Source organism: Macrobrachium rosenbergii, chromosome 5 (genome assembly GCF_040412425.1).
Source record: "Macrobrachium rosenbergii isolate ZJJX-2024 chromosome 5, ASM4041242v1, whole genome shotgun sequence".
Lineage (NCBI taxonomy): Eukaryota > Metazoa > Arthropoda > Malacostraca > Decapoda > Palaemonidae > Macrobrachium > Macrobrachium rosenbergii.
In genome coordinates this window covers 71369081-71395604 of record NC_089745.1, presented here as the reverse complement: position 1 = coordinate 71395604, position 26524 = coordinate 71369081, and the positions used below count along the sequence as shown (strand labels likewise).

General features: G+C 44.9%; 1 protein-coding gene across 2 annotated transcripts in view; it reads right to left on the bottom strand.

Moving 5' to 3' along the window:
* LOC136838889 (gastrula zinc finger protein XlCGF57.1-like) overlaps positions 1–26311 on the bottom strand; it is a 54860-nt gene extending 28549 nt beyond the window's left edge. The window contains exon 1 of one of the 2 annotated variants that reach the window (XM_067104581.1): positions 26155–26311. The gene's annotated coding sequence lies outside the window, so the exon portion shown is untranslated. The remainder of the gene's footprint in view (positions 1–26154) is intronic. The other variant, XM_067104582.1, reaches the window with a different exon arrangement.
* Between the last annotated feature and the right edge of the window lie 213 nt (positions 26312–26524).

Here is a 26524-nt window from a genome sequence, read left to right as displayed (position 1 = left end):
CCACTTGATAGCAGAGGGTCTGGACGCTGACCATGGTCTTCAGAAGGACGCTTAAGGGAACTGGGAAGAGTCCAGATAACGTTTGCAGCATTTCTTGTCCACACCATAGTCGTCTGAAGAGCTGGAGGACAACAGGTGCATCTCCTTGGACAAGCCCTTCCAGTGGCTGTCTGCCAACAACTGGGAGTGGACAACAGGTGTGACTCAGGGGGCAACTACCATGGGCAAACCCCATCGGCCTCCCTTGGACTTTTGGTATGACTTTCCCAGGTTTGGGGAAGCAGGACAGTCTAGGAGAACCAACAGGATGGATAGCCACCTCCTCCACTTGCACTTTCTCTGTAAACACTTTCTCCATAACCACTCTAAGAGAAGGCCCCACATCAGCAACAGTACTTACTACTAGATTGATCGGAAGCATGAGAGCCAGGCAAGGGAGGAGAAAGGTTGTGCAGTGTGAGGGCAAACATTCCATCCTTGCCCCCCTACACTTAGCACAGATTGTATGAGGATTGCAACAGGCTCTAGTAAGTCTAGACTTGCAGCCTAACTCGCTACAGTAGCGAATACTAGAATTACCAGTGTCAGACATAATCCTAAGTAATTCACTGAAAACATTGTCTAAACATTGTCTATCATAAGCACAACCAGAACGAAACAATTGTACTTCACCAAACACAAAAGAAATACAGGAATATCTAAAAAAGCTGCTGCAAAATGGAGTGATGTTCACAAACCATCCAGCAGAAACAAATTGGATAATGGTTGCCAGGTTGTTCCTGTTTTCCCCCCAGTAGTGGGCGGGGCTGTCACCTACGTGCAAACAAACAAACAAAAGAAGTGCTACCACTAAGTTAAAAAAAAAAAGTTGCCTTGAATTTAGATACATCAGCTATGCAATTGGGAGTGGAATGTTAGATATTACTTATATGAAAATGTACCTCATGCAAAAATGATATTTTTATGATAAAATAAAGTTTGTTCATACTTACCTGGCAGATATATATATATAGCTGTATTCTCCGAAAGGGACCGACAGAAATTCAAAAACTTACGGCACACGCAGTTGGGCCAGGTGGTTAGTACCCATTCCCGCCGCTGGGAGGCGGGTATCAGGAACCATTCCCATTTTCTATTCAGATTTTCTAGAAACTAGAACTACTGTCTCCTGAGGGGAGGAGGGTGGGTACTATGATTATATATATCTGCCAGGTAAGTATGAACAAACTTTATTTTATCATAAAAATATCATTTTGTTCATGACACTTACCTGACAGATATATATATAGCTGAATCCCACCACTGGAGGTGGGAAGAGACAGAATAGGATTTAGGAAACAAACATATGTAGGCGATTGACGCCTTGGTTCCTTACCTGTTAGCATTGCTGACTTTGTGATTACTGTCACCCAAGTCTGCTTCTGCTTTACTAGAGAACTCCAGCGAGGTAGAGACCTATAAAGCTGGTGAAATCTAGATGATCTGTCAACGGGGGCGAGACCACAATGTGACTAGACCATATGACCTTACTGTGAGGGCAAGCGACAAACTAAACAACCACCTGACCAAGCCTAGTTACGTCAAGAATAATTAACATAAACTAAGGACTGGGGCGACCACCACTGGTGGAGACCCAACAACCATAAAAAACAACACATCAAAATATTTAAAAAACACACAAAAACAAAACTAAAGGAGAGGATGAGAGTCGCTTTCTGCCCCCAAGATCGTATTTGCGGAAACGTAAGGCCCCAGCGCACAGCAATTCTCATAGGACGTCTTTACTTCTGTAAGATAATGAGAAGCAAAGACAGAATTGCTTCGCCAAAAAGTGGCACCCAGAATGTCATTGAGAGACTGGTTTTCTGGAAAGCCACTGAGGTAGCAATGGCTCTCACTTCGTGAGCCTTGACCTTCAAAGTTCTCAAATCCTTGTCTAGCACACTGGAATGGGCGTCTATGATGGTGCTTTGTAAAAAGAACGCCAGGGCATTCTTCGAGAGAGGTATATCAGGCCTCTTAACCGAGCACCAAAGATTGCTAGAAGGACCTCTACAATCCTGGGTCCTCTGTAAATAAAATTTCAGAGCCCTGACAGGACACAGGGTTCTCTCAGGTTCTTGTCCAGTGATGTTCGTCAAGCCCTTAATTTCGAAGGACCTGGGCCAAGGGAAGACGGGTTTTCATTCTTGGCAAGAAACATAGGGCTCAGAAAACAGACAGCATCAGGGCCTCTGAAACCTATAATCTTGCTGATCGCTTGAAGTTCACTAACCTCTTCGCCGTCGCCAGAGCAGTTAGGAAAATAGCTTTCTTGGTTACATCTTTGAAGGAAGCAGAATGTAAAGGTTCAAATCTCTTGGACATCAGGAATTTTAGAACGACATCTAAAATTCCAGGAAGGTAACTTAGGGCGGCTACCTTAGACGTCTCAAAAGACCTTAGAAGATCATGAAGGTCTTTATTGTCCGATAAGTCAAGGCCTCTATGCCTAAAGACCGCTGACAGCATACTCCTATAGCCTTTGATGGTAGGGACTGCCAGCTTTAAATCCTTTCTCAAATAAAAAAGGAAGTCCGCTATCTGGGACACAGAGGTTGTGGTAGAGGAAATTCCCTTAAGTTTGCACCACTTCCTAAAAATGACCCACTTAGACTGGTACACTGCGCTGGATGAGGCTCTCCTGGCGTTGGCGATCGCCTTAGCCACTGGTTTAGAAAAACCTCTCGCTCTGAGCAACTTCTCGATAGTCTGTATGCAGTCAGACTCAGAGCGGGAAGGTTTTTGTGGTACCTCTCGAAGTGGGGTTGTTTGAGAAGATCTGTTCTCAAAGGAAGCGTTCTTGGAAAATCCACCAAGAGAGACATGACCTCTGTGAACCACTCCGCTGAAGGCCAAAAGGGGGCGATTAAAGTCATTCTCGTCCCTTCTGAAGCTACAAACTTCCTGATGACTTCCCCCAGAATCTTGAATGGGGGAAAGGCATACAGATCTAGACCCTTCCAGTCCCAGAGAAAGGCATCTACTGCTAGGGCCCCCGGGTCGAGAACGGGAGAGCAGTAAAGAGGCAGCCTTGTGGTCCTTGAAGTTGCAAAAATGTCCACCAGGGGACGTCCCCAAAGTTTCCAAAGCTCCTGACACACTTCCGCGTTCAGAGTCCACTCTGTTGGAAGAAGCTGATGCTGCCGACTGAGAAGGTCCGCGCGTACATTCTCGACTCCTGCTACGAAACGAGTGAGAATTGTCACCCGACGAGAATGTGCCCACAGCAGGATCTCTTTGGCAATCAAGAACAGGGACCGAGAATGAGTACCTCCCTGTTTCTTGAGGTACGCCAGGGCCGTGGTGTTGTCTGAGTTGACTTGAATTACCCGGCCTGCAACTTGATCTTGAAGAACTGAAGAGCCAAGAAAATCGCTCCCAGTTCTTTTAGATTGATGTGCCAGGACACCTGTTCCCCTTTCCAGGTGCCTGACACTTCCTCCCCCCAGTGTTGCTCCCCATCCCGACATGGACGCGCGTCGGAAAACAACACTAGGTCGGGTTCTGAAAGAGAGAGAGACCCCTTCTGCCAACTTTTAGGGATCGAGCCACCACCGAAGATGGTCCTTGACAGAGAGAGAGATCCTGAGAGACTCCTCCAGATCCTCCTTGTTCTTCCAGTTGTCCGCAAGAAAGAACTGTAGGGGTCTGAGATGCAACCTCCCAGGGAAACAAACTTCTCTAGTGATGAAATGGTCCCCAGCAGACCCATCCATTCCCTCACCGAGCATGTTTCTTTCCCCAGGAAGGCCGAAACTTTTACGAAGCAGTGCTGCTGATGTTCCTGGGATGGAAAGGCAAGAAAAACCACTGAATCCATCTGAATCCCCAGATAAAGAATGGACTGAGAGGGGATCAGATGCGACTTCTCTAAATTCACAAGAAGTCCCAGGGACTTCGTCAGCTCCAAAGTTGAATGCAAGTCCTCCAGACACCTTTCTTCCGATGTGGCTCAGATGAGCCAGTCGTCCAGATAGAGCGAGATCCTTATACCCACAAGATGAAGCCACCGGGCAACGTTCCTCATCAGGACTGTGAACACCACAGGAGCTGTACTCAGTCCGAAACAAAGAGCTCTGAACTGGTACACTCTTCCCCCCAGGACAAATCTCAAAAACTTTCTCGACTGAGGATGAATGGGGACATGAAAATAAGCGTCCTGGAGGTCCAGAGAGACCATCCAATCGCCTGGTCGCAGCGCATTGATAACAGACTGGGGCGTTTCCATTTTGAACTTTTCTTTGACGACAAAATTGTTCAGTCTGCTGACGTCCAGGACTGGTCTCCACCCCCCTGACTGTTTTGGAACCAGGAAGAGACGATTGTAAAAACCTGGAGACTCCAGATCCAGGACTCGCTCTATGGCCCTCTTCTCGATCATTTCTTCCAGCAGATCTAAAAGGATCTGTTGCTTCTCCGGACGGTAAGAAGGCGACAGATCTCTGGGAGTTGAGGACAGGGGGGGGTTTTCGAGGAACGGGATCCTGTAACCTTTCTTGATTACATTGAGGGACCAGGAATCCGCCCCTCTTACTTTCCAGGCTTCCGAAAACAGGAGAAGCCTGGCTCCTACTGGTGTCTGGAGGTGGAGAAAGTCACTTCTTGCCCCTTTGGGAAGAAGGGGCTCCGCCTCTGGAGAGGCCTCTTCCTCGCGAAAAGGGTCTAGAGGAGGAAGATCTCCCACGAAAGGGCTTCTGTCTCTTCGAGGGTAGTCCCTGCGATGACGTGGAAGGGACACTAGGACGTCTGGAAGACTGTGCAAGGAGATCCTGAGTAGCCTTCTCCTTAAGGCTGTAGGCGAGATCCTTGACAAGTGGCTGGGGGAAGAGATGGCTAGACAGAGGGGCAAAAAGTAACTCAGCCCTCTGAACAGGAGAAACCGACTTGGCAGCAAAATTGCAGTATAAAGCCCTCTTCTTTAGGAGGGTTGTACCAAAATGAGAAGCCAGTTCATCTCGCCATCCCTGACGGCCTTGTCCATGCAAGACAGTACACTGGACAGCTCCCCAGAGAAATAGAATCTGGACTACGAGTCCTCAAGTCCAAGGCCCCCAAGCACCAATCCAGAAAGTTAAAGACCTCCATAGACTTGAAAAGGCCTTTCAGATGGTGGTCGGTCTCAGAAAGAGTCCAGGACACTTTCGCCGAAGAAAGGAGAGACCTCCTTGAAGCATCAACAAGGCTCGCAAAGTCACCTTGAGAGGAAGAAGGAACCCTTGAGCCAATTTCCTCTCCCGTCTCATACCACATTCCAGCTTTCCCACACAATCTAGACGGGGTAGAGCAAAGGAAGATTTTCCTTGAGACTTCCTATCTTCCATCCAAGAGTTGACTCTCTTGAGAGCTTTTCTAGTAGCAAGAGAAGTCTTCATTTGCAGGAAGCCGGGCGATTTCCTCACCTTTCGAGGAAGCTAACTGCGAAGGGGGGGAAAGAGGAGCAGAAGGCTGAAATTTATCTGGAAAAAGTTCCTTAAGCATACTAGCCAAAACCTGGTAGTCGGAGAAAGACGACAGAGGGGCTGCTCCTGCTCTGCAGAGTCCGACTCCTGAGACAAACCACCCTCTTCGAAAGGAGCGACAGGAGAGTCTTCCGGGGCTAGAGGGAGACTAAGACCTTTGGGACCAATTCGGCAAAGAGACCTCTTCTCGTGGGAAGAAGCAGCAGAAAAGTCCGAGCAACTCGTACAGAAGCGTCCTGCCGAGCGCCCTGGCGGCGTCCTGACGCAGCGTCCTGCTTCACAAGCAGCCGAGCCCTGACGAGCGTCCTGCCTCACAAGCTGCCGAAAGCGTCCTGGCGAGAGTCCCTGACGCAGCGACCTGAAGAGCTTCTTGGAGAGTCCTGACGAGCGTCGTGCAGAGATCGGGAATGAAGAGAAGCATCCTGGGAGCGTCCTGCGAGCGTCAAAACGAGGCGGAAGCAAGAAGAGTGTCAAGAAGAGAGAAGCGAACTCTTACAGCGGCAAGCGAGCTGCAAGAGGAGCGTCCTGATCAGCCAGCGCATCACGACGGGGCAAGGAGAGCTGATGATCCGATGAACGATGAGGGCGACTACGAGAAAACGCGCAGGGAGAGAGACGAACGAAGAGCAGGAGAGGAGACCTCTTAGATCTCTTAACTGGCAGCATCAAATCTTTGCGGCGCCCACGAGGCTCCGTCTCCTTAGCAGCGAGAAGGGAAGCTAACTGCCGCTGCATATCCTGGAGAAGACTCTTCGAAGGAGAGGAAGCCCTCTCAGGAGAAGGGCTGCTCTTATGAGAAGAAGAGGGGGAAGGAGACGTCCTCCTCCTTCTACCAAGGGCGGCGAGAGCTCTCTTCTTGGGGAGGCTGGGACGTTCGGCAACGTCCTCCTCCGAAGAAGTCCTGGTCCTCTTCTGCGGCGGCAAATCGCGCAGCCAGTCGGGAGAAGACTCCAAAGCACGAGAAAGAGGAGAAGAAGCGTCCTCTTCAACGCAGCTCCTCTTGAACGGACGAGAGTCCAACCGAGAACGCGACCCCTTACGTGGAGAGGGCGCCTCGGAGGACGAGAAGCAGTCCTTAAGGATCCGTGCGCGAGCACGATCCTTGGCAGCCTGGGAGACGTCAACAAGGCCTGCCGAAGGGACGCCAGATCGGTGGGGGGTCCCCGTAACCCTCTTGCGGCTTTCGACATGCCCATTCCCTAAGTCCTGGGAGTTCGGCAGAGGTCCAGGCCTAGAGGCATTATAGGGCCGATCTGACGCCCCCTCCACAACACTGGGGGGATCACTACACTTCACTGCACTTTCAATCGCCAACACCTTAGACTCCAAAGTACGAATGGAGCTCAAAATCTGCGCAAGGGCATTACCTTCCGCAGACGCAATCACAGGGTTCGAAGGCGACTCTACAGGGAAAGGAGAAGCATTAGTAGGATTAACAGGAGATAAATTAATACCCTGACTCCCACCAACAGACACACTCCTGGAGGAAGACCTCCTTACACGGTCACGCTCTAGCTTGCGAACGTAAGAATTGTAAGCCTTCCAATCAGAATCAGGCAACGATTCACACTCCTTGCAGCGATCATCCAACATACAGACATGCCCCCTACATCTCATGCATACTGTGTGAGGGTCTACCGAAGCTTTCGGTAGCCTCACCTTACACTCCTTCACAACACACACCCTGAAACTAGCAGAACTAGAACCAGACATCTTGTTCAAGAAATAGCCAAAACCAAAATCAAATCAGTCCAAAGAAGCGTATGCCCATCCACAAATCCAAAGTCAAAAAACCAAATGACAATCAGAATACTCAGTGGAAAAGTTTACGAAATCCAACGGCGGAGGTATTGACAACAGGTGTTGACAATACCGGCGACAGAGAAAATCTGAATAGAAAATGGGAATGGTTCCTGATACCCGCCTCCCAGCGGCGGGAATGGGTACTAACCACCTGCCCCAACTGCGTGTGCCGTAAGTTTTTGAATTTCTGTCGGTCCCTTTCGGAGAATACAGCTATATATATATATCTGTCAGGTAAGTGTCATGAACAAATTGTAGCATAGAAAAAATAATCACAATAATATACAGTAGCTGATAAATACAAAAGTCTGTTAAATTTAGGTCCATTACATTCCTGTGTTATTAGAATGAATTACAAAATTCTGAATTCATGAGTGAGAAAATTGTATTTTTACCTGATTACATAAGTATTCATACTGAACACATAAAAAAGCATTACGTACAAATAAAATGAAAAGATCTAGCATATCTGCAAGAAATGAAAGCAAATTACATTTTAAATTTCTTAGAATCAAACCTCTTTTGCCTCAATGCTCATTAGAGACTGGATAAACCAAAACAGGCCTGAAAATGATATACTGTGCAAAGAAATGTTTAGTACATAGGTTTTCCCTGTGCCAAGGATAACATCATGGTAAGTGGTTGGACTGAGCAAGAGTTTCTATGAATAAATTACATAGCTTAACAAGTTGGTGAGGGAACCAAAATGGCAAACTGCTTCTGATGACGAAGAAGGAGACAGACCAGACGATATGGGAAAGGTGTAACAACTTTAATATACACAGTACAACTGGACCCACTAATGTCAAAAGTAGAGGAATAAGAACTCTTTAGCATGGTTTTCTTTCTAGGAAAGATTGTGACAGACTTTTAAAAATGACAATAATTAGTCTGGCTCCATGCCTGAGAATCTATTTGTAATTTTTATAATGAGCATGGATCTTGCTCTGAGCACATCTTTGCTATACTGTACTGACTATGAGTTTTTTGTTATTACTTATAGTACAAGGTAATTGTATTGTATATGTCATCATGGTCCCTAAGAAGGCTAGAAAAGGGATTTTGACAAAGGAAAAATCTATTTCTGGGTGAAGACCTGTGTCGCCCAGTGAAATGTCCCATATAGCACACATTTCCAGGTATAAATATTTGCTAGATATACCAGAGAAAAAAGCTATACAGCTAATAGGATGCCAGAGTTACTACCTCTGGGTCGATCATCCTCATAGGATGTCGGTATGTCATCTAGGAGCGAGTGGAAGCCACTACCACAGATGCTTAACCCAAATAGATCTCTCCTCTCCCAAAACCCCTCAACCCAAGGGGTGCCATTACAGCGGTCCTTCTCCGCTCGCTACTGCTACTTCTACCCAGAACCTTCATCCCGAAATAGCACCCATGCTTTGGCCAGCCTAGGGTGGGAAAAAAGAGGGAAGGGTTCACTGGGCGACACCCAGAAATAGATTTTTCCTTTGTCAAAATCCCTTTTCTGGGATCGACCTGTGTCGCCCAGTGAAATAGTAGCAGAGAATTGGTCATAAAAGCTTGTTAAATATAAAAAGTCAAAAGTCAAAATCAAAAAATTTTTCTAAGGAAAATAAAATTATTTTTGAATATGCTTTCTACTTATCCAAATAATATAACAAATTATTTAAATCTGTATATGTTAAGTAAAGTATACAAAACAATGTAGCTTAAGATATTGTTTAACAATCTAACTAAAAAACCATCACTTAAATTAACAAATAGTGGTGAAAAATTGAACAAGGATGGTATGTACAAAGACAGGAGTGGTTTGTGAAGCAACCCAAACCCAGTCAACAAGGTAGAAAGGCAGGGAATACAAGCGAGGCAGGTAGGTGAGAGGTATACCAATCAGTAGGGCAAGCAAATTAAATCACAAATTACAACTTAAATAACATAATACTAAGCTGACTCTGGAGAAACAATGTTCCCTGCAGCGACAGCAGAAAATTTTAGAGCCTCTAAGGACTTAAGGTAGTGACGTTTAAAAACTCTTGGAGATTTCCAGCCCGTATATTTCTTAATTTCATCAAAATTCATATGTAGAAAGTAGTTAATTGAGGTGGCTACAGCACGAATATCATGGACCTGGGGAATTGAATCTGGGTTGGCTTGTTTAATAAAATAAAGAATTTGTTGTCTAATACCATTCAAGGAGATGGTTCCACCATTCTCTCTAACAAAAAGGGGACCTGAAGATCTTTGAGAAGTCCTTTCAAGGTAAGCTTTTAAGGTAACTACCGGACATAAGGAAGGATCTTCCGGAAGAGGAATGATCTTCCAGGGAGACCACCTATTTTGAGGATCTTCGTTCTTGGCTTAAAAGGTTTGGTCCGGAGAAAGTAAAACCTCTCCTGATGGGAGGAAATCCACATGATTCAACTCTCTAGAAAGGGCTGAAAGTTCAGAGATTCTAGCTCCTGAAGCCAGCCTAATTAAAAACAGCGTCTTCCTAAGAAGAGTCAAATAAGAGCAAGATTCATTGTTTGTGTCTGAAGCTAATCTTAGTACGTCATTTAAAAACCAAGAAACCGTTTTAGGACGGGTTGTTGGTCTAAGACGAGCACAAGCTTTAGGAATAGAGGAAAAATACGAATCTGTTAAGTCAATGTTAAATCCCAATTGAAATATTTTCTTTAAGGCAGATTTAGTCGTAGTAATAGTACTAGCAGCTAGGCCTTTATCAAAAAGGGCCTTAAAAAATGAGATTGTGAGATTCATAGTCATTGTATGAACGTCTGATTCTTTTAAAAAGTTGGCAAGTTTTCTTGCTGCCGAATCATACTGACGGAGAGTAGATTCTCTCTTATCTGATTCTAGAAACATTGTGTTCAAAGGATCAATATTAGCATTTTTCTGTGCCGTGAACTTCATGAAATCCATAAAGTTAGGGCATTCAACATTCCTGAGGAAGCTGACACAGTCTGAGTTTGTACTACTTGGGTTAACTTTTGGATGAGGAATTTGTTTGGCTCTGAGTTTCAACTCTAATAGAAGAGGAAACCAGTTGCTCTTCGGCCAGTTGGGGCTACTAGAGCTATCCGGCCTTTGAATGACCTGAGTTTGTGTAGAACTTTCAACAGAAGATTTACTGGTGGGAACAGGTAAACCTTTTGCCATTTGTTCCAGTCTACTGACATTGCATCCGTGGCGTAAGCCCGAGGGTCCAGGTTCGGAGCTATATAACAAAGTAGTTTGTGATCTGATTCCGTGGCAAACAGATCCACCTGAAGTCCCGGAATCTGTTGGCAAATCCAGTTGAAGGAATTCTTGTCCAGAGACCATTCTGATTCCAACGGAGTCATTCTTGACAGAGAATCTGCAATCACGTTTCTTACTCCCGACAGATGCGTGGCGGACAAGTGCCAATGATTTTTCATTGCTAATGAAAAGATTGCTATCATTGCATGGTTTATGTGACTTGATTTGGAACCTCCCCTGTTCAGGCAATGAACTATCACTGCACTGTCCAGGACTAATCTGATATGTATGTTCCTGGCTGGTCGTAAGCGTTTCAGAGTCAGGAAAACCGCCATCGCCTCTAGAATATTGATATGGAAGTGACGAAAAAGATTCGACCAGGTTCCTTGAACTTTTTTGTATTGTGAGTAACCTCCCCATCCGGTCAGAGATGCATCCGTGTGAATGATCAGAGCTGGTGGAGGGAATTGTAGAGGAATTGATTTGGAAAGACTTTTGGCCGTTGTCCAAGGTCGGAGTCTTTTCTTTAAGATTGGAGGTATGAGGGAGACTTTGTCCCTGAGATTGTAATTGGCTCGACTCCTCCACACTCGATTTATGTCTTTCAGTTTTGCTTTGAGAAGTAGATCTGTTACTGATGCAAACTGAAGAGAACCTAAGATTCTTTCTTGAGTGCGACGAGAGGCTCGTTTGCACTTGAGAAACTGTCTCGTTGCTTTGGCTATCTCTTTGCATTTTGCCGGCGGAATTGAAAGTTTGTGGGTGTTTAGATCCCACTGGATTCCCAGCCATTGAAATTGGGATGCCGGAATCAGACGAGATTTCTTTACATTTATGTGAAATCCTAGATACTCTAGAAACTGGATGACCTTTCTGGTCGCCTTCCGGCACTCGGTGTCGTTGGGAGCCCAGATTAGCCAATCGTCTAGGTAAGCCACGAGCCTGATGCCTTGAGACCTCAGTTCCTGTACCACAGATTCTCCTAGTTTGGTGAAGATCCTGGGTGCTATGTTGAGCCCAAAAGGCATTACTCTGAAGGAGTAAGCCTGTTTGCCTAGTCTGAATCCTAGGTAGGGAGAGAAGTTTCTCGCCATCGGGACATGATAATATGCGTCTGTAAGATCTATAGAGGTGGTGACGGCCCCATGGGGAAGTAAGGTCCGCACCTGAGAGACGGTCAACATACGGAACTTGTCGCATTGGATATAAGAATTCAGAGTTGATAGGTCCAATATCACTCTTCTTTTGTCTGAGTCTTTCTTTGGCACGCTGAACAAGCGTCCTTGAAATTTTAGATGTCTGACTTTCTTTACTGCCTTCTTTACAAGAAGGTCTTTTGCATATTCTAACAGATCCGGTGTTGGGGTCTGATAGAATCTGACTGGTGGAGGAGGCCCTTCTATCCAACTCCACCCTAGACCCTTTGAAACAATACTGTGGGCCCAGGACTGAAGGTCCAACTGAAGGTGCAAACTCCCGCCTACCTGTAAGATCTATAGAGGTGGTCGCACCTGGTCAACATACGGAACTTGTCGCATTGGATATAAGAATTCAGAGTTGATAGGTCCAATATCACTCTTCTTTTGTCTGAGTCTTTCTTTGTACGCTGAACAAGCGTCCTTGAAATTTTAGATGTCTGACTTTCTTTACTGCCTTCTTTAGAAGAAGGTCTTTTGCATATTCTAACAGATCCGGTGTTGGGGTCTGATAGAATCTGACTGGTGGAGGAGGCCCTTCTATCCAACTCCACCCTAGACCCTTTGAAACAATACTGTGGGCCCAAGGACTGAAGGTCCAATGGTCCCTGTGAAGGTGCAAACTCCCGCCTACCTGAAGAGGCTCATTTGTCTGAGGGCTTATTATCTCTGCCTCATCTTGAGCCTCTGCCTCTAGACTGAGCTCTGGATCCCGCCCTGTGCCGAAATCCGCCTCGACCTCTAACACCCCTGGACTGGCAGTAGCCTTGAAACAAACCTTGAGTTTCAAAGGTGGGGTTGAACACCGGGGAAGCCACATAAGCAGCCGAGCCAGCAGAGTGGTGAGCTGGTAGATTTAGCAAGACATACTGAGGTTGCCCTTTGGAGGTAGAAGGTTGGGCAACTTGAGCGACGGGAACTGCCTGGACAACTGGGTCTGAGGGGCTTTGTACGGGTGGTACCTCCTTGTCCTCTTCCTTCCCTTAGGCTGAGGGCCCGAAGACTCAGAAGACTTCCTCTTAAAGGGAAGTCCCCAACGAATCCGGAGATTCTGGTTGGCCCTGGAAGCCTCACTGATGACGGTGTTGACTACGTCATCAGGAAAGAGGTTAGTTCCCCAGATGGAAGATTTAATGAGCCTGTTTGGCTCATGCGGATGGAGGCGTCAGCAAGCACATGCTTCCGGCAGTTCCGTCTTGCCACCACAAAGTCATACAAATCACTCTGAAACGAAGCCAGAAGAGACTTGGTCAGAATCCGAATAGAGGTTCATCCTTAACACAGCCGATGTCAACTCCGCCGAGGTGTGACGGAGTTGATGGATCTACTGAGACGGCATCTAGCATCGTATTCCGCCTTGATCAAGGACTCCGGAATCCTGGGCAACTGCTCACTGAATAGATCCGCGCACTCCGGATCCAGCTTACCTACTGTAAAGGTTTCAGGAGCCCCAACCCAGCAATCCATATCTCCCGGAAAGAGCAGAGATGTAGAGTCCGTCTCACAAAGCTGAGGCATCGGCTTCTCCTCTATCCCGGCCTGCAGAGTCAACTCAGCTATCTTAGAAGTACAAGGGGTGGGAATGTCCTCATGGACAACAAACATCGTATCCTGCCCCTTGTGAGGAGTTAGCTTAGTGTTGGCACACTCCCAGTCAGACAGTATTCTGACCCATGCGGACTGTGCTTGGTCCCTAAGGAAGATCACCGTCTCCCTGGGAACCTTGTCTTCCCTCACCAGAGCTTCTTCCGATAAACGGGCGTATCCCGGGAAAGGAAAAACAAGATCCGCCGGAAAGAACTCGTAGTCTTCCACAGGGCGGGTGCCACAACCTTCAATGGTTAATTTACCATTGGCAAAGGGAGCATTGAAGGCGAGACGCCAAGGATTACAGTCCTCAAATGCTGGAAGCTTCGAGGAGTCCGAATAGAGTAACTCCGTTGCTGTACCGGACCGGTATTGATTAACGAATCCGCAAGCGACTCCTCTTGGGTCTTCAGTCTCTGAGCCAGAGACTGTACAAATCTGCCAGATGTCTCCAGACTCGAAGCGAGATCTCGAGACATCGTCTCAAATTGTGAGTCTACCTTGGCAGATATCTTCTTCATCAGGATATCTGCAAAGGCCTCAGGGTCAAATTCAGGTTTCTTAGCTTTGACAGCCTTGGGTCTCGACCCCTTAGAAGGGGGAGCAGCCTTCTGAGAGGAAGTCGAAGGTTTGGGAGCCAACGACAACCTGGCGGAACTCGACATGGCCGGGATCTTCGGGGGTTTTGACAATTTAGGTAATGTCTTCGTCTTTGCCAAGGACTTCACCTTGGGGATCACTGACCCCGAACGGGCCCCAAGGGCGGAGACTTTAGAGAAGCCTTGGAAGGAGGAAGACGAAGACGCAGGAGAGCTAAAAGAAATTGAATGTTTATTTCTACCTGCCTCACTTACATCCCTACCTTCCTCCTCCGGATCGATGGCCATTGGTTCGACGTGAATGTTGATGTTGGCCACTTCCTCGGCCACTTCCTCGCACAGTTCTTGCTGGTCTTCCGGCGGGACTTGGGTCTCAATCCTAATCCTGTTAATCAGGGGCTCCGCCACGCCGGGAGCTACGCTGCAGAGGACCTGGCCATGGGGTAAAGGATGTTACATATGTCCTCTGCTAGCACATAGGGGCGTCCCTGACCAACGTTGCGACCGAAGCCCCCGACCAAGATCTTAAGGGTAGAAAGAGATGAGGATTGGCGGGACCGAGGGACCTGAAACAGGATATAATGTCAATATAGGAAATTGACGTGTAAATTCTTTTCGTCATTAGGAGATGCACTTCAGACCTGTTTGAAATATTCATAAAGTATGCCAAAAGGTTAACGCATCGAATCATCAATCACGTCTTGGTAAAGAGCGTAGCATACATCACAACCATCGGGATGCCAGACGAGGTGATCCTCCACCTCGACTGCGCAGCTGGCATGAGACCTGCATGCTACATGGCCACAGGGTTGCTGTAAATAAGCGTTACAGCCCGGCTCCTGACAATGAACCACCTGTAAGAGGAATTGATACATGAGTATCAAAAGTGATAATGCCGGAACAGTTTCCGGCGGTGGTGGGAATGACAAATCTAGTAAAGACTTAAATTAATAATTTTCCCTCCACGCGGAGTTGAGATCTGGGGTAAACAATAGAGTTACGGCGGAACGTTCCGGTACAATCAGAACAGGAGGCCAGGCCTGAAGTCGATCACACCGAGAACAATTCGGTGACGCCTGAGCGCCCCGTCTAAATCAACCTCACAGAAATCAACAACCGAGTGGTGGAAAAAGCTAGTTTCGCCGGAACGAGGGTTCCGAGACTGATTTCCCCGGAACGTAGTTCACGGGAAATAAGGTAATAACTAAAAATAATATTCAGCCCGGCATCTCCACAATTCTGCCGTAAAAAAAGGGGGGGGGAAGGCATCGACACTCAAGCTATTGTTCCTTACCAGGAACTAAACAGCGAGCTAACAGTAGCCGCCAGAACAGGTCCGGAATGGCGGAACAGCGGAGAAGTAGGGGGCAGAGAAAACATGGCGACTACAACAGGTCAGGTGCCTAAACACCTTCCACGAAGCGTCATCTCAACCAAAAAGGGCAAATGAGCATTGCTCTAAAATGCCCCAAAGGGAGAAGCCATGAATAGACAATAGACTGATAAATAAGGAGTGAGAGAAAACACGTGAAGGCAGAATAGATAATATCTATAGCCTAGCCTAACCTTCCGAAGTGAACACCTGGTCAGGTAGGCTAGGTCACGCCAGTGAGACGAACGAGAAGGGGCACCAGCACCGAACCAAGCCTTCCGAGATTTGACGAATCAAACTGGTCAGGAAGGACGGGCAGGGCGCCAATAACTCGAACAAAGGCCACCCTAGAAGACCTATCTTACCTAGGCCTAGAAAGCCAGGGTAGGAAGGAAAACTGGGGCCAACTTAGCCTACCTTCCAAGATTCGACAGTGTCAAACTGGTCAGGTAGGCTAATGAGCGACACTACCATACATATCAGACTAAAGGCATATAAGGAATACATAATAATAATAAAATTGAAATAATATAATTACAAAAATTAAATGCATCTGCGTAAAGAACAGAAACGAAAGGATAGGCTAGGCCTCACTTTCCACTATTCTAAAAATGTAACAATAGTCGTGCACGTCAGAAACGAACGATAAATTAAAACTATCATTATTATTATATGGAGCATTATAAGAAAAATCTTCCAAGGTGTCAGAAGATATAGGAGCATCAAGAGGTTGAGGACTACAACCACGAACGAAAACAAACATGGCGGCTCGAGCGAACAAAGTGTAAGTTATAAAACGGGACAAAACTGTCCAACTGAGTCCCAAACCAACAAAAATGAATACTCAACTTAGAAGAGGATGCGTCCTGATTGATTGAAGACATGATGTGATAACCAAAATGCCAAAATTAAGGAAAAGGGCACAAAAAACACACCAGCGAAAAACAACGTGTGTACACGAGAAAAGGTGCTATGAGAGGATGAAGGTTCTGGGTAGAAGTAGTAGTAGCGAGCGGAGAAGGACCGCTGTAACGGCACCCCTTGGGTCGAGGGGTTTTGGGAGAGGAGAGATCTATTTGGGTTAAGCATCTGTGGTAGTGGCTTCCACTCGCTCCTAGATGACATACCGACATCCTATGAGGATGATCGCTCCAGAAGTAGTAACTCTGGCATCCTATTAGCTGTATAGCTTTTTTCTCTGGTATATCTAGCAAATATTTATACCTAGAAATGTGTGCTATATGGGACATTTCACTGGGCGACACAGGTCGATCCCAGAAAAAGAAATGTGTGCACACTAAGGGGAATACAGTTTCCTTGAAAAATATCCCCCTGACAAAGCTGTAAGTGTTATAAACCTGCTGAATGATAATGCCGCTATCTCTAACTTAAGGAACATTTTAAAGTGCAGACTAAAACAAACATTCCTGGACAGGTTTTTGGTGAGAAAGAAACGGTGAATCTCAAAAAGAAAACAGTACAGGAGACAAAAGAGAAACATAAACAGAAGCACAGTTACCTACCATTCCTTCCAAACAATAACACCTATCCTCTTCACTTACGTCACTACCTACCACACATGCCATCAACTCTCCCAGTGACAGGTGTAATGAGAAAAAATTTAATCTATTTACTTTATGTTTTTAATTATTTTTGGAAGTTAGGTTTGTTAAATTTGAGTTGAAATGCTTTTGTATTTTTGGAGGTCTTGAATGGAGTAATCCAATTACCAATACCTCTTATGGGAAAAATTTTAAAGGACAGATCAGATAACCAAAGCCTTCTGGATTGGACTATACTACATATTTGTGGATATTTTGACAAAAAACCAAGGTAATTAATTAAATATGAATTATTAAAGTAAATGGTGCATGAAAGTAATTATCCCAGTGATAATTATAACACAAAAGTACAAATTTTTAAAGAAATCTATATTTTTCCTAACATACAAACTTGAAGGTCTTTACATAGGATATTGCTTGTGAACATGAGCTGGAACAGCCATTAATTTTCAAACAAGGTCATTAGCTACTGACAGTAGGGGGGGAAGCCCCGCCCACTCGCCGGTCTGCACTCCACTTTGCCTTTCAGCCATGGTATCAGAATGAGGAGTGGCTGAGGTGGTCCATATGTAAAGACCTTCAGGTTTGTATGTTAGGAAAAATACAAATTAATTTTAAAATTTGTTGTTTGTTCCTACATAAATACAAACCTTCAGTCTTTACATAGGAGACTTGCCCATTGGAGGGTGAAGTATGAGTAAATCTCTGAAGTGACTGGTAGGTCTGCTCACCTGGGCCTCTCTTCCTAGTCTCGAAGAACTGAGGAAAGAGTCCCACGCCTCTGATCTGTTGAGCATATGGAATGTTCAACTGTCAGACTTCTGGGCCTTTTGAATTAATGAGTTTGTGTCATTATTTCAAAAAGGGCTTGGATGAAACCATAATGTCAGAGGTAATAAAAGGCTGATACAACCAACAGGTTTGTTTTATTGTCAGCCCCTCTTTCCCCTTGCTAGAGAGGGGGAAGACTTGCACCTAATAATCTACTCCAGATTATAGACAGGATACTCAGTTACCTAGAATCATCTGCATGGCCCACCAATCCAGCATGAGACAGCTCGCCACCTGTCCCTCTGCCCTACGGGAGAGGGAAGTAAAAAGAGAAAAGGGAGGAGGCTAGTCACTCGCACACTCTCTCTTTCGCTACCATACACCTTAGGCAAGATGCTACCTGTCCCTCTAGGGGAGCTGGGTGAGCTACACAACTTGTTGAGTAGCCACCAAAGGACCCAAGGAAAACTTGTCCAAGGACCTGTGGGCAACGTCCCGAAGTTAGAAGGATCTGAATGTGGTTTGTCAAGACCATACTCCCGGCCTTAATATTAACCTGTCGAACCAACAGGTTCTTCCAGAATGTGAGGGAAGGACCAGTGCCCCTAACCTCATGAGCTCTTACTCAGAACATCCTCCTGTCTACCTCATCAGACAAAGAATACGTTCGCTTGATTGTCTCACGAAGCCAGAAAGAAATTGTGTTCTTGGACACCTCTTTCTTGGTTGAGCCAGTACCAACGAAGAGTCAACAGATCCTCATCCCCTCAAGTGCTTAACATTGAAGAATAGACCATGTAGTTAGCCAACTCTCTTCGCCGATGCCAGGGCAAGCAAGAACAAAGTCTTGAAGGTCAGATCCCTGTCTAACAACTCTTGTAAAGGCTTGAAGGGTGCACGTGTCAGGCTCCATAAAATGAGTCACATCCCACTCAGAGGGCCTGAGTTCCCTGGGAGGGCAAGACTGTTTGAAGCTTCTCAACAGCATACAGATCTTCCACAAGGAAAAGAGGCTGATGCCTTTCAAGTGAAGGACTTGGTCCAGGGCAGCCCTGTAGCCCTTAATAGCCGAGACATAGAGAAACTTCTCTCGGTGAAGAAAGATGAGAAAGTCCGCTACCTGCTGAAGAGTAGCTCCAACCAGAGAAACACCGCATTAACAACACCAACCACAGTAGACGGCCCATTTCCCCTGGTACTGAATACTATATAGAGTTTAGGCCAAAAGCCAAGCACTGGGACCTAAGAAGTCCTTCAGTGCTGGAAAGGAAATTTGAGTAGGTAGGTTTGAAAGGTTTAACAAGACGAAAACCTCGCAGTTGCACTATGAAATAAATGTTACAAGAGGGTGGATAGCAAGATGGAAGATACAGGCAGTCCCCGGTTATCAGCGGGCTCGGTTATCGGCAATCTGGTTTTGCGGCGCTTGTCTAGCAACGAAACTAGGCAATTTCTGCTTATCGGCGCCGATAATTGGGTATTGCCATGATACATACCTAACAGAGGCGCCCGATAACCAAAAATTGGCAATTTTCAGCGCTTTTCGGTCATTGTCACGCCGTCAGAACAGAACCCCTGCCGATAACCAGGGACTGCCTGTACAGTAATATGAATGGAGGTAAAGTAAAACAAATGAAATGGGTTGCAGCTAGGGGCCAAAGGGACGCTGCAAAGAACCTTTAGTAATTCCTACAGCGCACCCCGCAAGGTGCACTGACGACACTAGCTCCCCACGGGGATTTCCCCTGGTAAACAGCCACAGAGGATTTACGAAGGTATCCAGACATCTCTGTTACTGTGCACTGAGAAAAACCTTTCACTCACAAGAGATGCTGGATACACCCGCATCGCCAACATGTGGAGCTGAAGGGAAACCAGTCCCCCTGCTTGTTGACATATGCAACTACCATGGTACTGTCACTCATCAACACCAAGGAGTGCCCCATCACTCAATCCTGAACTCTTGTAGTGCTAAAAAAGCCACCTTGAGTTCCAGATATTGATGTGGAGGTGTTTGTCATTCCAGTTCCACACACCTGTCGATGCATCTGAAATCAGAAGTATCTCGGGTGGGGGGAGTGTCTAATGGCACTCCTATTACAAGGTTCCTGTCGTCTGGTCACAAGGCCAAGTCCTTCCATACTTCCAGAGAGAAGAATCTGAAAGAATGGGGAGTCCCTTGCCAGAGACAACTCCTTCATTCTCCCATTGATGGGAATGAAGGTGAAGCCGCCATGAGGGACCAGCTTCTCCAAGGACAACAAGTGACCATGAATGACCTGCCACTACTGAGCTGGTTGCTCCTGTTGAGAGAGAGACAACTGCACTGCCTCCCTGAACTTTTTGATATGCAAGTCTGAGGGATAGACTCTTGCTGCTGCCATGTCTATCAACATGCCCAGATACTTTACCCTCTGCTTGGGTATGAGATCAGACTTCTCGAAATTGGTCAGAACTCCCAGGTCGCAACAAAATTTAAGAAGTCGGTCTGTCTTGGGGCAACTGCAAATGAGAACTCACCAGTACCAGCCAATCAATGAGATACCTCAGAAGACATACTGTATCCCATGTGAATGGGGGAGGAGGCAACAGCACTCAATGAAAAAGACAAAAATGAAAACAACAATGACCACTTCCTTCTCTTCTTGAACTCACCAAGCATGCCTTCAGCAACAGCATGTACAGGGCAACATCGCTCAGAGATGATGTGCATGGCAGTACCTGGGAACTCAATCTCAATACTGCATAAGGGGTTATCAAGGGAGTAGAAGCAGTCCTACAGCTAGCAGACACCGTGGTCGGTAAGTCATCCCAGGCACAGTCAGAGGAGATATCGACATGCCCCTCGAGCCTAAGAGCGACCATTAAGTTTTAAAAAGACACTCAGCTCTCCCGAGAGGCCTAGAGAGGTACATAACTCTCTAAGGTTCTCAGCCTCCACAACACCTTAAAAAGAAGTCAAGTTAGATTGTTTATTACACTTATGTCATGGCGTGACATACAATAATAAATGAGGCTCAACCTCAAAAAAGAGAGAAACCGAATGTACACAGTCTGTCCTTCCCTTGGCAGCGCCTAACCCAGTGGTTTCCTCTCCAAAAGTGCTGAAGTGATTGAGGGGTTTGTATAAAATTATAGCACAAAGAACAATCACACAAATATATAACAAAAACCAAAACAAAAGAAAGCAAACAGCAGTGGGGCAGAGAAGCACAGAGGCATCTCCACACAACAGTGGCCGAAAGCAAAGTGGAGTGCAGACCAACAAGTGGACGGGGCTTCCCCCTACCATCAGTAGTTAACAACCTTGTCTGAAAGTTAAAAGGCCATTCCAGCTCACCACGCCTCCGCAAGCTAAATCCCTACGTAAAGAACAAAGGTTTTTATTTGTGTAGGAACAAACAAACACATAGTCAACAACCAAAAAAGGAAAGGAAGACTGAAGTGTATTCAACCAAAGTTCAAACAGCAAAAGTCGGGCAGAGAGTCATGAAAGGCATCTGGACTCGACGGCAACTGGTGTAAGGGCGTCAAATCGCCTCTCCATTCTTGTTTCGCTCCTCATATGTACATTAATCACATCATATATGTTCCTTGTTATTATTTCAGATTCTTTATGTATCTCATTGTATGCATCATTGTACGGCCTTTCCGCCAATATATATATCTGCCTTTTGCATGTCCTATAACGCATTATATGTCTTCTAATGCCTGTTAACAAACGTAATTTCTGTATGGACCCAGTGGGGGACCTCAGGTCGCCTGCTACCTTTCCATCCGCTTTCCGCATTATAATCACTTGTCGAGAATAATAAAGAATCAGTCTTTCACTTCTGACATTTCTTGAACCTCACACTGGAAGTAAAGTGGAGTGCAGACCAAGAGGTGGGTGGTGCTTCCCCCTGACTGTTAGTAGTTCACTAGTACTTTGTCACAAAGTTCGAATGGCCGTTCCAGCGTCCATAAGCTAAAATTATGTACACTATGCTTGTACTTGTATACAAACTGGTAAATCTTAATAAGTGCTCCGGCTGATTTTTAGTATAAATGTGTTTATACATTGAAAGAAGATACTCAGTATGTTCTAACGAAGAAGTAAATTAGTGACGGTAAGTCCTATCGGTCTAGAAAACACAACTTGAATATTTGTACCTACAGAAAAAAACAAAGTCCTTCAAGTTGTTGTCTCTGTCATATCACCTATTTTACTGAGCTCCTGTTTGTTCGTTTGTGTGCTACACAGTCTCAAATTGTCTTGGGGAAACCACACCTTCCAAATGACATCACGAAAATGCCATGAGTGAATTAGCAGGACCGTCTACAACAGTGGTTCCCAACCTTTTTCCTGTTATTTCCCCCTGCACCCAGTGCAACCCTCCAGATTTCCCCCTTCATGTGTATGAGGGAAAGAGTAGTTAAAACACACTGTGACGACTTACTAATTTATTTTTACATTATAGACAAATATACTGATAAACAAATAGTTAGATAGAGAGCGGTTAGTTACCCGCATAGCCATAGAGAGCGGCTAGTAGCAAAATAAAAGGACTTTTGTTTATTCTTCTACTTCAAAATTGAATTAGTGAGAAGGTTGAGGCTGCTTCTTGTGCACCAGTGTATCAATATCAGGGCTAGTTTTGGCAAGTGCACAACGTATGTCACATTCCACCTCCAGTCGGTTTCGTGCTTTGGGCTTGATTGTGAGTAAAGTAGAAAATCCTGACTCACAAAGGTAGGTTGTGGAAAACAGAATGAGGATTTTCAATGCATTGGTGCTCATTTGGGGGTATGCTCCACGCATATTAACCCAGAATTCTTCAAGATCTTGTGCACGAAACTCGTCCTTGGCAGAAGAGTCATGCTTGAGGTCCAAGAACTCATTTGCATGTCCCCAGGGACATCATCCACCTGACATATAAATGGGTTCCTTGTCAGCCTCACTGAGATGTCTTCAGTGTTGATACCAGGAAATATCGCTTGAACTCGTCCCCATATGATCAAGGTGAGTGATGATTTCCTCTTTCAGTGGGTCCTTGATGTCATTCTCACCAAGTATGTCACTCAAACGCTGAAAGAATGCTGTATTTCCTTTTTCATTTGTTTTCCCCAAAGTTGTAGTTTAGCCATGAAAGCATTGATGGTGTCCGTGTGCACAATCACGTTGCTCCTCTGTCCCTGTAATTTTTTATTTAGTTCATTCAGAGTTTCAAAAATATCAGCAAGATAAGCCATTTGTGCTACAAATAATTCCTTGTTGAAGGCAGACAGCAGGTCCACTTTGTTGCTGTAACTCAAAAACAACTTTATTTCTTCCCGCAGTTCAAAGACCCGCGCCAGCATGTTCCCTTTTGAAAGCCATCGCACTTGTGTATGAAATAAAAGATCAGTGTGGTTGGCATCCATGTCCCGGCAGAGTTCGCGAAAGAGGCGAGTGTTCAAAGCTGATCCTTTCACATAGTTAACAATGTTTATGATGACAGTCAAAGCATCATGAAGGTTCTTTGGGACTGTCTTTGAGGCGAGAGCTTCTCTATGGATCATGCAGTGTGTTCCTTTTAAACTAGGCTGTTTCTGTTTCACAAGAGCAATGAATCCTGATCGTGAACCAAGCATATTAGGGCCACCATCTGTGCAAACCCCTTCCAGTTTGTTCCAACTCAGTCCCGACTCTTCAAAGAAATCTGCAACTACTGCCAATACATCAACTGCCTTTGTTGTCATCTCTAATGGCGGCAAAAAAACTCCTCCTCAATTCCTTTGTCAGTTATGTAGCGGCAAAAAGCAAGCAGTTGTGCAATGTTGGTGACATCCGTAGACTCATCAATTTGAAGAGAAAAAAAGGGTGATGACATTACCTTTGACACCACATTTTCCTTTATATTTTCAGACATTTCGGCAATTCTGTTCTTGATGGTGTTGTTGGACAAGGAGATTTGTTTCATTTTCTGTGATGACTCCTCTCCTAACACAAGCCTCACACTGTCAATGATATATGGTTTCAAAGGCTTTCACCAATCGTGTGGGGTTTCTTTGCCTTGGCCACCTGAAGGGCAATCACATATGAAGCCTTCACTATGCTGATGTTGGTTTGCTGATACGTCCCAGATTCATCCATCTTCATCCTCTTCAAACTGGATAACTTTACCTCAAAAAAAGCTACGATTCCTATCTTTCAACTGTGGATGAGCATTTGCCAGATGCTGCTTCAGTTGGAAAGGTTTCATGTTGCTGTTAGAGAAGGTTTTCAAACACACAACACACTGAGGATGTGTGCACCTTCCTTGACAAGATAAGTGAACCCGTGGTCAAATAACCATCTTGATACAATCTTCGTTTCTCTGACATTTTGAAATCAGGCATAAAACAAAGCATATCAATTTGGGAGAAGAAAATTAAACATAGACACATTCAAAATAATTCGGTATAGAAATAACAAAATTTTCCATTCATCCCCTCCCAAATATAAAATAAGTAAGTAAATAAATAAACTTCTCATAAACATACAAACTTTGAAGATTAGTACTTTAATAAAACATCTCTTGAGTATTACCAATCTCAGCCAAAGCATAAAAATAGATCCATAATAATAATAATAATAATAATAATAATAATAATAATAATAATAATAATAATAATAATAATAATAATAATAACAATAACAACAACAACAACATATCATATTACCCAGTTAACAAACTCACTATTAAAATTATAATATTCTCATACCATGTACTTATACAGAAAACAAGTATAAGCGTGGTATGTGTGTCAGATGCTCCCTGCTAACTGACTACTCGTAATGCACTGTGAGCCTGTGAGTGTACTCCTGCACCACTCCCACCCTCCCTTCAGAGCTCATGTTTGAACGTGAGCCGAACCTGGTAGATACGGTGCCGCCCATCTGCAACAGACATTCTCTCTCTCTCTCTCTCTCTCTCTCTCTCTCTCTCTCTCTCTCTCTCTCTCTCTCTCTCTCTCTCTCTCTCTCTCATGATAAAATACATCTGATATTTTTTTTAGTTAGTAGGTAGTGTAATTATTTCCCCCCTGGTAGCTTCAAATTTCCCCCCAGGGGGAAATTTCCCCCAGGTTGGGAACAAGCTCCGATTTTGTTCCCCAGGAAAGTTTCCCCACAGTGTGTGAAAATTGTTACGTGAATTATAGAGATTTCACAAACTATTATTATGGGCATATGGAAAGGCTCATAACATTTGCCCAAAATCACGGTTTACTCAAGAGCGAACACATTTGCCCAACATGTAAGGAAAAGTGTTGTCTTACTTGAACAAAAGCCTTTCGGTGCGATAAAGCCCATGCATGTAGTGTCCAAAAAATGGCGCTCAAATTTTTCGGAACTGTCATGAAGTGTGCTGGGAAGGTAGTGCCCTTAAGGGGTTTGCAGGGGGCCAAGTGCCCCCCATGCTAGGCCTAGGTAGGGTACAGTGCCTAGGTTAGGTTAGGTGGTTGTTTGGTTAGGTAGTGCCTTGAAATCACTTTTCTCCTGCTCCCCCACCCAAAAACCCGGTTCCCACTAGGGTCCCCAAGATTGTTAGATGGGAAAAAGGGTGTAATTGCTTGATGCCACCAATATTAATGATCAGTTTCAGCATAATCAATAAAAATATGGTAGAACTATATAGTAGCTCTGCGGCGGCGACAGCACTAAAACTTGACTTTTACTACAGTTTTTTGGTTGCTAATTATGAATTTATCTTTAATTTTTGGCACTCGAGTGTAATTAACCTGTAATTAACCAGTGAAGTCCATCCAACAAGGGGTTTCCATGCGCTATCTTCACAGGCCACAGCAGGTACGTTGTTTGAGCGGTTCATATCCCGTCAGGCAAGTGCAATAACTTGTTAACGTATGGGTACCCAACCCCCACGGGGCCAGTACTCAAAGGCGAAGGACATTCCATTTTGGCGACAACAAACAGATGCACCGCCAGTATCAGAACCCCTAAAAGTGTAGAAAAAACCAGTTGAAAAGGTAAAAACAGGCACGGAGCTAATATATAGAATTACCAAAAATACATCAGAAAAATATATATTCTTCTGCAAACAAGAGACGGAACTCTCCTTTAGATTTACCTACGAACTAATGCTGATTGTACTTTCAAACTAGGGAACTCAAACCAAAGACCATGGAAAGCCATGGTACAATGGTTATGGCACAGTCCAAGATTGGAGAACGAGGTTTATATTCTGAGTACCCTTCTCTTAGAAGGGTTGCCTTAAACTGAAGGGTTCCTTCCACCCTCGAATTTGATTTTGGAGCGTCCTTCTCCTAGAAGAGTTGCTAGTCAAGACTTAAGTCTCTTCTACCCTAACTTATGTAGGCAGGGACGTTACACCCTAAGGTGAATGCTGCTAAAGAAACGCTTCATTAACCCCACGACTAGGACTCACCTTAGACCTAGGCCTAGTGTTTGACCTAGGCCTAACAAAGCAACTAGATATCAAATTAGTGTAGGATAATGCACTTCAAGTTTAGAGAAAAATCAACTCATTTCGATTAAAATTTAGACAGCATACTTACAATTCACAAAATCCTTAATCATACAGTGGCTCAGATTTAAATTTAAAAAAATTACAAAGTGCAGATCATAGCTAGTAACAAGTGTACAATATTGACTCTATACTGCATTTATCGGAAGCCATATTTGTTTACATATGACGTCATAAGGTGACAAAACACCTCAAGTCAAAAGAAGAGGATAGCACCAGCAAGAGGCGCTTTCAATTTTGGGCATTAATTTATTATGCTAACTAGTGTACTTCTTTACACGACTCTCTAATACTAAGCAAACGTAAATGGATTTTTTAACATGGTGATTTTGCGTATACGTACCCTTCTTTCCTGGAAAATAAGACTAGTAGTAGTAGTAGTAGTAGTAGTAGTAGTAGTA